General features: G+C 38.3%; 2 pseudogenes; both read right to left on the bottom strand.

The window, feature by feature from the left end:
- Window positions 1-4427: 4427 nt before the first annotated feature.
- LOC145606402 (small nucleolar RNA R71) lies at window positions 4428-4526 on the bottom strand (annotated as a pseudogene).
- A 3746-nt stretch (window positions 4527-8272) lies between these two features.
- Window positions 8273-8371, bottom strand: LOC145606401 (small nucleolar RNA R71; annotated as a pseudogene).
- Between the last annotated feature and the right edge of the window lie 1681 nt (window positions 8372-10052).

Below are 10052 nucleotides of genomic sequence, written 5' to 3'. Positions count from 1 at the left end.
ATTTCATTAGTATTGTTGTTTGATTTAGTTGATTGATAGTTTGATTGATTTGGATTGAATTTGTTAATTTCAATTGATGAATTTGGGTATGATGATTAGTTTAGCTTGGATCTTGATGTTTTTCATGGATTGTGAGTAGTTTTATTGCTAGGGTAGTGGTGAAGCATGTATTGATGATGAATTGAGAATAATTTGGGGAAATTGATTGAGTTGATAATGTGATTAAATTGGTTGATTGATTTTGTGCATGTGTGTGTTTGATTAGGCTTGATCACCCTTGTTATGCACACTAGATTGCATTGTGAGTTCACATTGATACGGACCATTGATTTGTGGCTTACATTTACTCGATTGAGATATCTTATGATGTTTCCTAGCTACTGTTTGATGTAGTTGGCACTAATTAGACCTCTAGGAGAATAGCATGATGTACTCTTTTGGTTGCAATTTCGGTTTTCCCTCACATTACTTGACTTGATTGGTTAAATTCCCAAGTTGATTGAACTTCATTGTTGATGCATGTGGATCCATTCCCCTAGTGCTTTTGCATTTGATTAGTACAAGCTTTTTGCATTGCTTAGCTTAGTCTTAGTTTCTACCATAAACCCCTCACTTGACTTCGGAGTAGCTTGACACTAGGCAATATACATTCCACCTCCATTCCTTTGGGTTTGACCTTGACTTACCACTACACTTCATAGGGGTTTGTTGAGTTACAAATTTTGTTTGATTGGGTGGGGTGGTAGCCCAACGACCTACCGTTCTTCATCCCATCATTGAATGTGTTAGACATTCATTTGACTCAATTAGCTTTGTTGTATGCATTTGACTTTCATTTGATTCAAAAAGCTTTGTTTAAATGTGTTTGACTTTCATTTAACTCTATTAGCTTTGTAGAATACACTGGACTTTCATTTAACTCAATTAGCTTTTTATGAATGTGTTTGACTTTCATTTGACTCAATTAACTTTGTTAATTGCATTTCACTTTCATTTTATTCAAAAAGCTTTGTTTGATTGTGTTTGACATTCATTTGACTCAATTAGCTTTGTTGAATGCATTTGACTCTAATTTGATTCAAAAAGCTTTGTTAAAATGTGTATGACTTTCATTTGACTCAGTTAGCTTTGTTAAATGCAATTGGCTTACATTTGATTCAAAAAACTTTGTTTGAATATGTTTTACTTTCATTTCAGTCATAAAGCATTGTTGAATTCACTTGACTTTCGTTTAATTTAAAAAGCTTTGTTTAAATGTTTTAGACTTTCATTAGACTTAATTAGCTTTGTTGAATGCATTTGACTTTCAATTGATTCAAAAAGCTTTATTTGAATGTGTTTTTCTTTCATTCGACTCATTTAGCTTTGTAGAATGCATTTGACTTTCATTTGATTAAAAAAGCTTTGTTTTAATGTGTTTGACTTTCATTTTATTAAAAACGCTTTGTTAAATGAGTTTGAATTTCATTTGACTCAATTAGATTTGTTGAATGCATTGGACTTTCAATTGATTCAAAAAGCTTTGTATGAATGTGTTTGACCTTCATTTTACTCGATTAACTTCGTTGAATGCATTTGACTTTCACTTGATTTGAAAAGCTTTGTTGAATGACTTTGGCTTTCATTGACTTAATTAGATTTGTTGAATGCATTTGACATTAATTTAATTAAAAAAGTATCCTTTGAATGTGTTTGACTTTGATTTGACTCAATTAACTTTGTTGAATGCATTTGACTTTCATTTGATTTAAATAGCTTTGTTTGAATGTGTTTGACTTTTTTTTGAGTCAAAAAGCTTTGTTAAATGCATTTGACTTTATTTGGTTCAAAAAACTTTGTTTGAATGAGTTTGACTTTCATTTGACTTAATTATCTTTGTTGAATGCATTTGACTTTCATTTGGTTCAAATAGCTTTGTTTGAATGTGTTTGACTTTCATTTGATTCAAAAAGCTTTGTATGAATCTGTTTGACATTTATTTGACTCAATTATCTTTATTGAATGCATTGGACATTCATTGACTCAATTATCTTTGTTGAATGCGTTTGACTTTCATTTGATTCAAAAAGCTTTGTTTGAATGTATTTTACATTCATTTGATTCAAAAAGCTTTGTATGACAGTGTTTGATGAGTGTCATTTATGGCACTCATAGGGTAGTCTTTTAGGTTATTTCTTTCCCTTTTTGTTGCTTTCTTCTCTTAGTTTTGGTCCCTTTTCCTTTAGTTTCTCCTTTTTCCTCTTTCTTTATGATTCTTGTGTTTTTATCGTGTTTTCCTTTATTTTGCTCTTTTTCCCTTTTATTTCCTTCCTTTGTTTACTTGTGTAGGTATTGTGAGGATCGCCTTGGCAAAGGATGCAATTCGGGACCTCAATGATCAAGCAAGGAAGAAGCATTTGACTAGAGAGGGCTTAGAGAGGCCTTGGAGAGGCCTCGGAGAGGTCTCCAAGGTATCTCCAGCAGGCCGCGGGCGCGGGCCTAAGACGAGCAAAAGTGTCAAAATGAGGCAGGAACTCCCCGCGGTTGCCTCGAGGGCTTCCCGCGGGCGCGGGTAAAATGGAGAGGTCTCTCCCCTCAGAGAGACCACGGCCCCCTGATCAGCCTTTGGGAGCAGGGGATTTTGCTGCGGGCGCGGGTCATTTCCCCGCGGGCGCGGGCCCCTGATGCCGCGGGCGCGGGTGCTGCCCAGGCAGCCCGCGGGGGGTTCCGTACCCATTTTCCGCGGGCGCGGGTCTATGAGGAGATGGCGCGGGAGCTGTCGATTTCTTCTTAGCTTATAAATAGAATTGTATTTCATTTTTGAATCCAACTTTTTGATAATATTTCATTAGCTTAGTTTTACAGAGAGAAGTTAGAGAGAAGTTAGAGAGGAATTCTTGGTTTTGGATTTGTAACTCAACATTTGATCAATCAAGTTTGGATTTCTTCATTTTCAATCATTAATATTAGTGAGAATCTCTTCCTTCTTTCATCTTTTACTTACTTGCTATTTGATTCTTTTTGCTTGATGCTTGTTTTTCTTGGATTTGAGTTTGATAATATTGAATACTTTGATTTCTATTAGATTTTGATATAGAATGATGCTCAATACAATATCTAGTTATTTGGTTTTGAATCTCACCATGATTAGTGAGTAGATTAGTTGCTAGGGAAAGGGGGAAGCATGTTTGATTAATGAAAATACTAGTTGATGCTCTTTGATTGGTTGATTTGTTGCAATTAAATTGGTTGACATAGTTTTGCATGATATTGATTAGATTAGGATTGATCACCCTATAAGATTAATCTAGATTGCATTGCAACTCTTAATGACATGACCAATTGATTTAAAGGTTGCTCTAATTGATTGAGTTTGCTTGTGATTCTTCTTGGTTTGCCTTTCATAGTGACCACTAGATTGGCCTATAGGAGATAGTATTTGAACTCTCTTGATTGCTACTATTGTTTGTCCATTGCAATACTTGAATTAATTAATTGAGCTTTAATCTAGCATTATCATTGATCTTGCATGTGGAACCCATATCCCTAGTGTTTAGACCCTTGATTATTTGTTGAATTTGATCTAGTTCATTTTAGCACCAACCATAATCTCATTTTCGACTCCGAGGTAGCTTGACTTAGACTTTAGTTTTCATCATTGCATTCCCTTGGGATCGGCCCTTAACTTGCCCTATATTCATATAAGGTTGGTTAGGTGTTTACAAATTTAGTTTGGCTTGGGGAAAGGGTAGATAACGACATGCATTTTCCTCTTGTCAAAATGGCGCCGTTGCCGTGGAATGCTATTGGTGCTTAGCTTTTGTTGTTGAGTCTACTTCATTTTATAAAAAAATACAAAAAGATTTTTTTTCTTTAGGCTACACTTGTAGCCGTGCTACTAATATTTTTCTTTGAGTTTTGCATGCATAGAACCCGTGATCGTTCCTTTGTTCCCCTTGATCCGGAAATAGAGAGAACTCTTTCAAGAAGAAGAGTGGCTAATAGATCCTTGGGTTATAGCTCTTTAAGTGAAGAAGAAATTCAAGAAGAGCAAGGCATGGGTGAAAATCCTAGAGTGGCCTTGAAGGAGCTTGGAGTGCCCGGGGCATATAGGTTTGAGAGCGGAATAGCTCCACCTACTACACCGGCATATGACTTCGAAATCCGGCCGGCAATGATCACCTTGATTGAGAGAAGGCAATATAGTGGGGCCAAGAATGAGAGCCCATTGAACCATCTAAAGAAGTTTGAAAAATATTGCAACACCACAAAGTCAATGGGGTTTCTCAAGAATTCATCCGCCTCAAGTTGTTCCCTTTCTCTCTAATAGGAAGATCTTTGGAGTGGCTAGACAAAGAGGTGAAGCCCAACTCCTTGAGAACTTGGGTCGATGTCACAAAGGCTTTCTTGTCCCGCTTCTACCCCCAAAAGAAGACGGCGGAGGCAAGAGCCTTGATTCAAGGGTTCAAGCAAAGGCCAAGTGAAAGCCTTTACGAAGCATGGGAGAGATTCAAAGAGTATCAAAGGGAGTGCCCTCACCACGGAATCCCCACATACCAAGTGATCCAAATCTTCTATGGCGGTTTAAGTCCCCAAGGCAAGTCATGCCTCGATGGAGGGGCCGGGGGCCCTATCATGAACAAAACCGAAGAAGAAGTTGTGGACATCATTGAGGACGTGGTGACATACTATAGGGATTGGCAAGATGGGGAGAGGGACTCTTCAAGCAAGCAATCTTCATTGTACTCGGTGGACCATCTAAATGCAATCAACAACCTTTCCTCCCAAATGACAAACTTAGGAAAGGAGGTCACCGCAATCAAAGCTAAGTTGGAGAGCACTTCTTCCCCTTCTCAAGCTCCGAATCTTCCCTCCCAATTTAAGGGGAGAGGTACTCCTTCTAACTCTCAACCCCCTCCCTCTTCACATAATATGCCTATGGGTTGCTTGTTTTGTGATGCATATGGATCGTATGATCATGACTCAGTTAGCTTTGTTAAATGCAATTGGCTTACATTTGATTCAAAAAACTTTGTTTGAATATGTTTTACTTTCATTTCAGTCATAAAGCATTGTTGAATTCACTTGACTTTCGTTTAATTTAAAAAGCTTTGTTTAAATGTGTTAGACTTTCATTAGACTTAATTAGCTTTGTTGAATGCATTTGACTTTCAATTGATTCAAAAAGCTTTATTTGAATGTGTTTTTCTTTCATTCGACTCATTTAGCTTTGTAGAATGCATTTGACTTTCATTTGATTAAAAAAGCTTTGTTTTAATGTGTTTGACTTTCATTTTATTAAAAACGCTTTGTTAAATGAGTTTGAATTTCATTTGACTCAATTAGATTTGTTGAATGCATTGGACTTTCAATTGATTCAAAAAGCTTTGTATGAATGTGTTTGACCTTCATTTTACTCGATTAACTTCGTTGAATGCATTTGACTTTCACTTGATTTGAAAAGCTTTGTTGAATGACTTTGGCTTTCATTGACTTAATTAGATTTGTTGAATGCATTTGACATTAATTTAATTAAAAAAGTATCCTTTGAATGTGTTTGACTTTGATTTGACTCAATTAACTTTGTTGAATGCATTTGACTTTCATTTGATTTAAATAGCTTTGTTTGAATGTGTTTGACTTTTTTTTGAGTCAAAAAGCTTTGTTAAATGCATTTGACTTTATTTGGTTCAAAAAACTTTGTTTGAATGAGTTTGACTTTCATTTGACTTAATTATCTTTGTTGAATGCATTTGACTTTCATTTGGTTCAAATAGCTTTGTTTGAATGTGTTTGACTTTCATTTGATTCAAAAAGCTTTGTATGAATCTGTTTGACATTTATTTGACTCAATTATCTTTATTGAATGCATTGGACATTCATTGACTCAATTATCTTTGTTGAATGCGTTTGACTTTCATTTGATTCAAAAAGCTTTGTTTGAATGTATTTTACATTCATTTGATTCAAAAAGCTTTGTATGACAGTGTTTGATGAGTGTCATTTATGGCACTCATAGGGTAGTCTTTTAGGTTATTTCTTTCCCTTTTTGTTGCTTTCTTCTCTTAGTTTTGGTCCCTTTTCCTTTAGTTTCTCCTTTTTCCTCTTTCTTTATGATTCTTGTGTTTTTGTCGTGTTTTCCTTTATTTTGCTCTTTTTCCCTTTTATTTCCTTCCTTTGTTTACTTGTGTAGGTATTGTGAGGATCGCCTTAGCAAAGGATGCAATTCGGGACCTCAATGATCAAGCAAGGAAGAAGCATTTGACTAGAGAGGGCTTAGAGAGGCCTTGGAGAGGCCTCGGAGAGGTCTCCAAGGTATCTCCAGCAGGCCGCGGGCGCGGGCCCAAGACGAGCAAAAGTGTCAAAATGAGGCAGGAACTCCCCGCGGTTGCCTCGAGGGCTTCCCGCGGGCGCGGGTAAAATGGAGAGGTCTCTCCCCTCAGAGAGACCACGGCCCCCTGAACAGCCTTTGGGAGCAGGGGATTTTGCTGCGGGCGCGGGTCATTTCCCCGCGGGCGCGGGCCCCTGATGCCGCGGGCGCGGGTGCTACCCAGGCAGCCCGCGGGGGGTTCCGTACCCATTTTCCGCGGGCGCGGGTCTATCAGGAGATGGCGCGGGAGCTGTCGATTTCTTCTTAGCTTATAAATAGAATTGTATTTCATTTTTTAATCCAACTTTTTGATAATATTTCATTAGCTTAGTTTTAGAGAGAGAAGTTAGAGAGAAGTTAGAGAGGAATTCTTGGTTTTGGATTTGTAACTTAACATTTGATCAATCAAGTTTGGATTTCTTCATTTTCAATCATCAATATTAGTGAGAATCTCTTCCTTCTTTCATCTTTTACTTACTTGCTATTTGATTCTTTTTGCTTGATGCTTGTTTTTCTTGGATTTGAGTTTGATAATATTGAATACTTTGATTTCTATTAGATTTTGATATAGAATGATGCTCAATACAATATCTAGTTATTTGGTTTTGAATCTCACCATGATTAGTGAGTAGATTAGTTGCTAGGGAAAGGGGGAAGCATGTTTGATTAATGGAAATGCTAGTTGATGCTCTTTGATTGGTTGATTTGTTGCAATTAAATTGGTTGACATAGTTTTGCATGATATTGATTAGATTAGGATTGATCACCCTATAAGATTAATCTAGATTGCATTGCAACTCTTAATGACATGACCAATTGATTTAAAGGTTGCTCTAATTGATTGAGTTTGCTTGTGATTCTTCTTGGTTTGCCTTTCATAGTGACCACTAGATTGGCCTATAGGAGATAGTATTTGAACTCTCTTGATTGCTACTATTGTTTGTCCATTGCAATACTTGAATTAATTAATTGAGCTTTAATCTAGCATTATCATTGATCTTGCATGTGGAACCCATATCCCTAGTGTTTAGACCCTTGATTATTTGTTGAATTTGATCTAGTTCATTTTAGCACCAACCATAATCTCATTTTCGACTCCGAGGTAGCTTGACTTAGACTTTAGTTTTCATCATTGCATTCCCTTGGGATCGGCCCTTAACTTGCCCTATATTCATATAAGGTTGGTTAGGTGTTTACAAATTTAGTTTGGCTTGGGGAAAGGGTAGATAACGACATGCATTTTCCTCTTGTCAAAATGGCGCCGTTGCCGTGGAATGCTATTGGTGCTTAGCTTTTGTTGTTGAGTCTACTTCATTTTATAAAAAAATACAAAAAGATTTTGTTTCTTTAGGCTACACTTGTAGCCGTGCTACTAATATTTTTCTTTGAGTTTTGCATGCATAGAACCCGTGATCGTTCCTTTGTTCCCCTTGATCCGGAAATAGAGAGAACTCTTTCAAGAAGAAGAGTGGCTAATAGATCCTTGGGTTATAGATCTTTAAGTGAAGAAGAAATTCAAGAAGAGCAAGGCATGGGTGAAAATCCTAGAGTGGCCTTGAAGGAGCTTGGAGTGCCCGGGGCATATAGGTTTGAGAGCGGAATAGCTCCACCTACTACACCGGCATATGACTTCGAAATCCGGCCGGCAATGATCACCTTGATTGAGAGAAGGCAATATAGTGGGGCCAAGAATGAGAGCCCATTGAACCATCTAAAGAAGTTTGAAAAATATTGCAACACCATCAAAGTCAATGGGGTTTCTCAAGAATTCATCCGCCTCAAGTTGTTCCCTTTCTCTCTAATAGGAAGATCTTTGGAGTGGCTAGACAAAGAGGTGAAGCCCAACTCCTTGAGAACTTGGGTCGATGTCACAAAGGCTTTCTTGTCCCGCTTCTACCCCCAAAAGAAGACGGCGGAGGCAAGAGCCTTGATTCAAGGGTTCAAGCAAAGGCCAAGTGAAAGCCTTTACGAAGCATGGGAGAGATTCAAAGAGTATCAAAGGGAGTGCCCTCACCACGGAATCCCCACATACCAAGTGATCCAAATCTTCTATGGCGGTTTAAGTCCCCAAGGCAAGTCATGCCTCGATGGAGGGGCCGGGGGCCCTATCATGAACAAAACCGAAGAAGAAGTTGTGGACATCATTGAGGACGTGGTGACATACTATAGGGATTGGCAAGATGGGGAGAGGGACTCTTCAAGCAAGCAATCTTCATTGTACTCGGTGGACCATCTAAATGCAATCAACAACCTTTCCTCCCAAATGACAAACTTAGGAAAGGAGGTCACCGCAATCAAAGCTAAGTTGGAGAGCACTTCTTCCCCTTCTCAAGCTCCGAATCTTCCCTCCCAATTTAAGGGGAGAGGTACTCCTTCTAACTCTCAACCCCCTCCCTCTTCACATAATATGCCTATGGGTTGCTTGTTTTGTGATGCATATGGATCGTATGATCATGACTCTAGTGCTTGTCCTAATGAATGTGTTGATGAGTTTGATAACCATGAGAGTGAACATGTGAATTATGTGTCGAATAATAATGGTCAACGGTTTGATAATCAAAGGGGTCAATGGAATAGGAACTTCCAAGGCCAAGGCAATTTTGGCAACTATAACCAAGGTGGTGGTTATAGAAACCAAGGGAACCAAGGTTCTCGTGGTAGCTATAATAATCAAGGTTATAGTGGCCAAAGTTATGGTAACCAAAACCAAGGTTATGGAAATCATAACCAAGGTAGTGGTGACCATAATCAAGGTGGTGGAAACCATAATCAAGGCTATGGCCAAAGTCAAAATAGGAGTAATTGGAACAATCAAGGACGGGGTAATTTTCAAAATAATTCTCAAAGAGGTCCCCCACCCGGGTTTGTTCCAAAAACTCAAGGTGAAAGTTCCTATTCTAAACTTTCTTCACCTAGGACTAATTTGGAGGAGATAATTGAGAATCAAACCAAGTTGTTGAACACATACATGGCCGTGAGCGATAAAAAATTCAATGAAATGATGACCCACAATAAAATGCTTGAAAACCAAATCTCTCAACTTGCTAATGCCTTGAAAGATCATGCAAGCCCTTCTTCTTTACCTTCCCAAGGTCTTGACCCTAAGAAACCCGTGAATGCTATTATTACTAGGAGTGGAAAGGTTCTTGAGGAGATATTGCCTAGGAAGGGTGTAGATAAGGAGATTCCTAGGGAGGTTTTGGTTGAGGATGAGGGGAATAGGGCATCATTGGATGAGGTAGTGGTTGAGAGCTGAGAGTAGAGAAAGAGATTGTGAGACCCAAACTCCCCTACCCACAAAAATTCATGAGACACAAATTGGATGAACAATTTGGGAGATTCATTGAGATGCTAAAACAACTCCACCTTTCTCTACCTTTTACCGATGTGATCAACCAAATGCCAAACTATGCCAAATTCCTCAAAGACATTTTGAGTGGGAGAAGAACTTGTGAGGTTGTGGAGACCATCAATTTGACCGAAAATTGTAGTGCTATCATCATGAACAAAATGCCACCCAAGTTGAAGGACCCCGGAAACTTCTCCATCCCTTGTGCAATTAACAAGATGCAAATTGATAATGCCTTATGTGACTTGGGAGCTAGTGTGAGCCTAATGCCATATTCGGTTTATCAAAGACTTGAGCTAGGGGAACTCTGACCTTCTAACATTACCTTGCAATTAGCGGATAGGTCTATCAAAT

This window comes from Chenopodium album, chromosome 22 (genome assembly GCF_948465745.1).
Source record: "Chenopodium album chromosome 22, dcCheAlbu1.1, whole genome shotgun sequence".
In the NCBI taxonomy this organism is placed as follows: domain Eukaryota; kingdom Viridiplantae; phylum Streptophyta; class Magnoliopsida; order Caryophyllales; family Amaranthaceae; genus Chenopodium; species Chenopodium album.
Note: the sequence above shows the minus strand (reverse complement) of the source record. Positions and strands in the feature narration are given on the sequence as shown.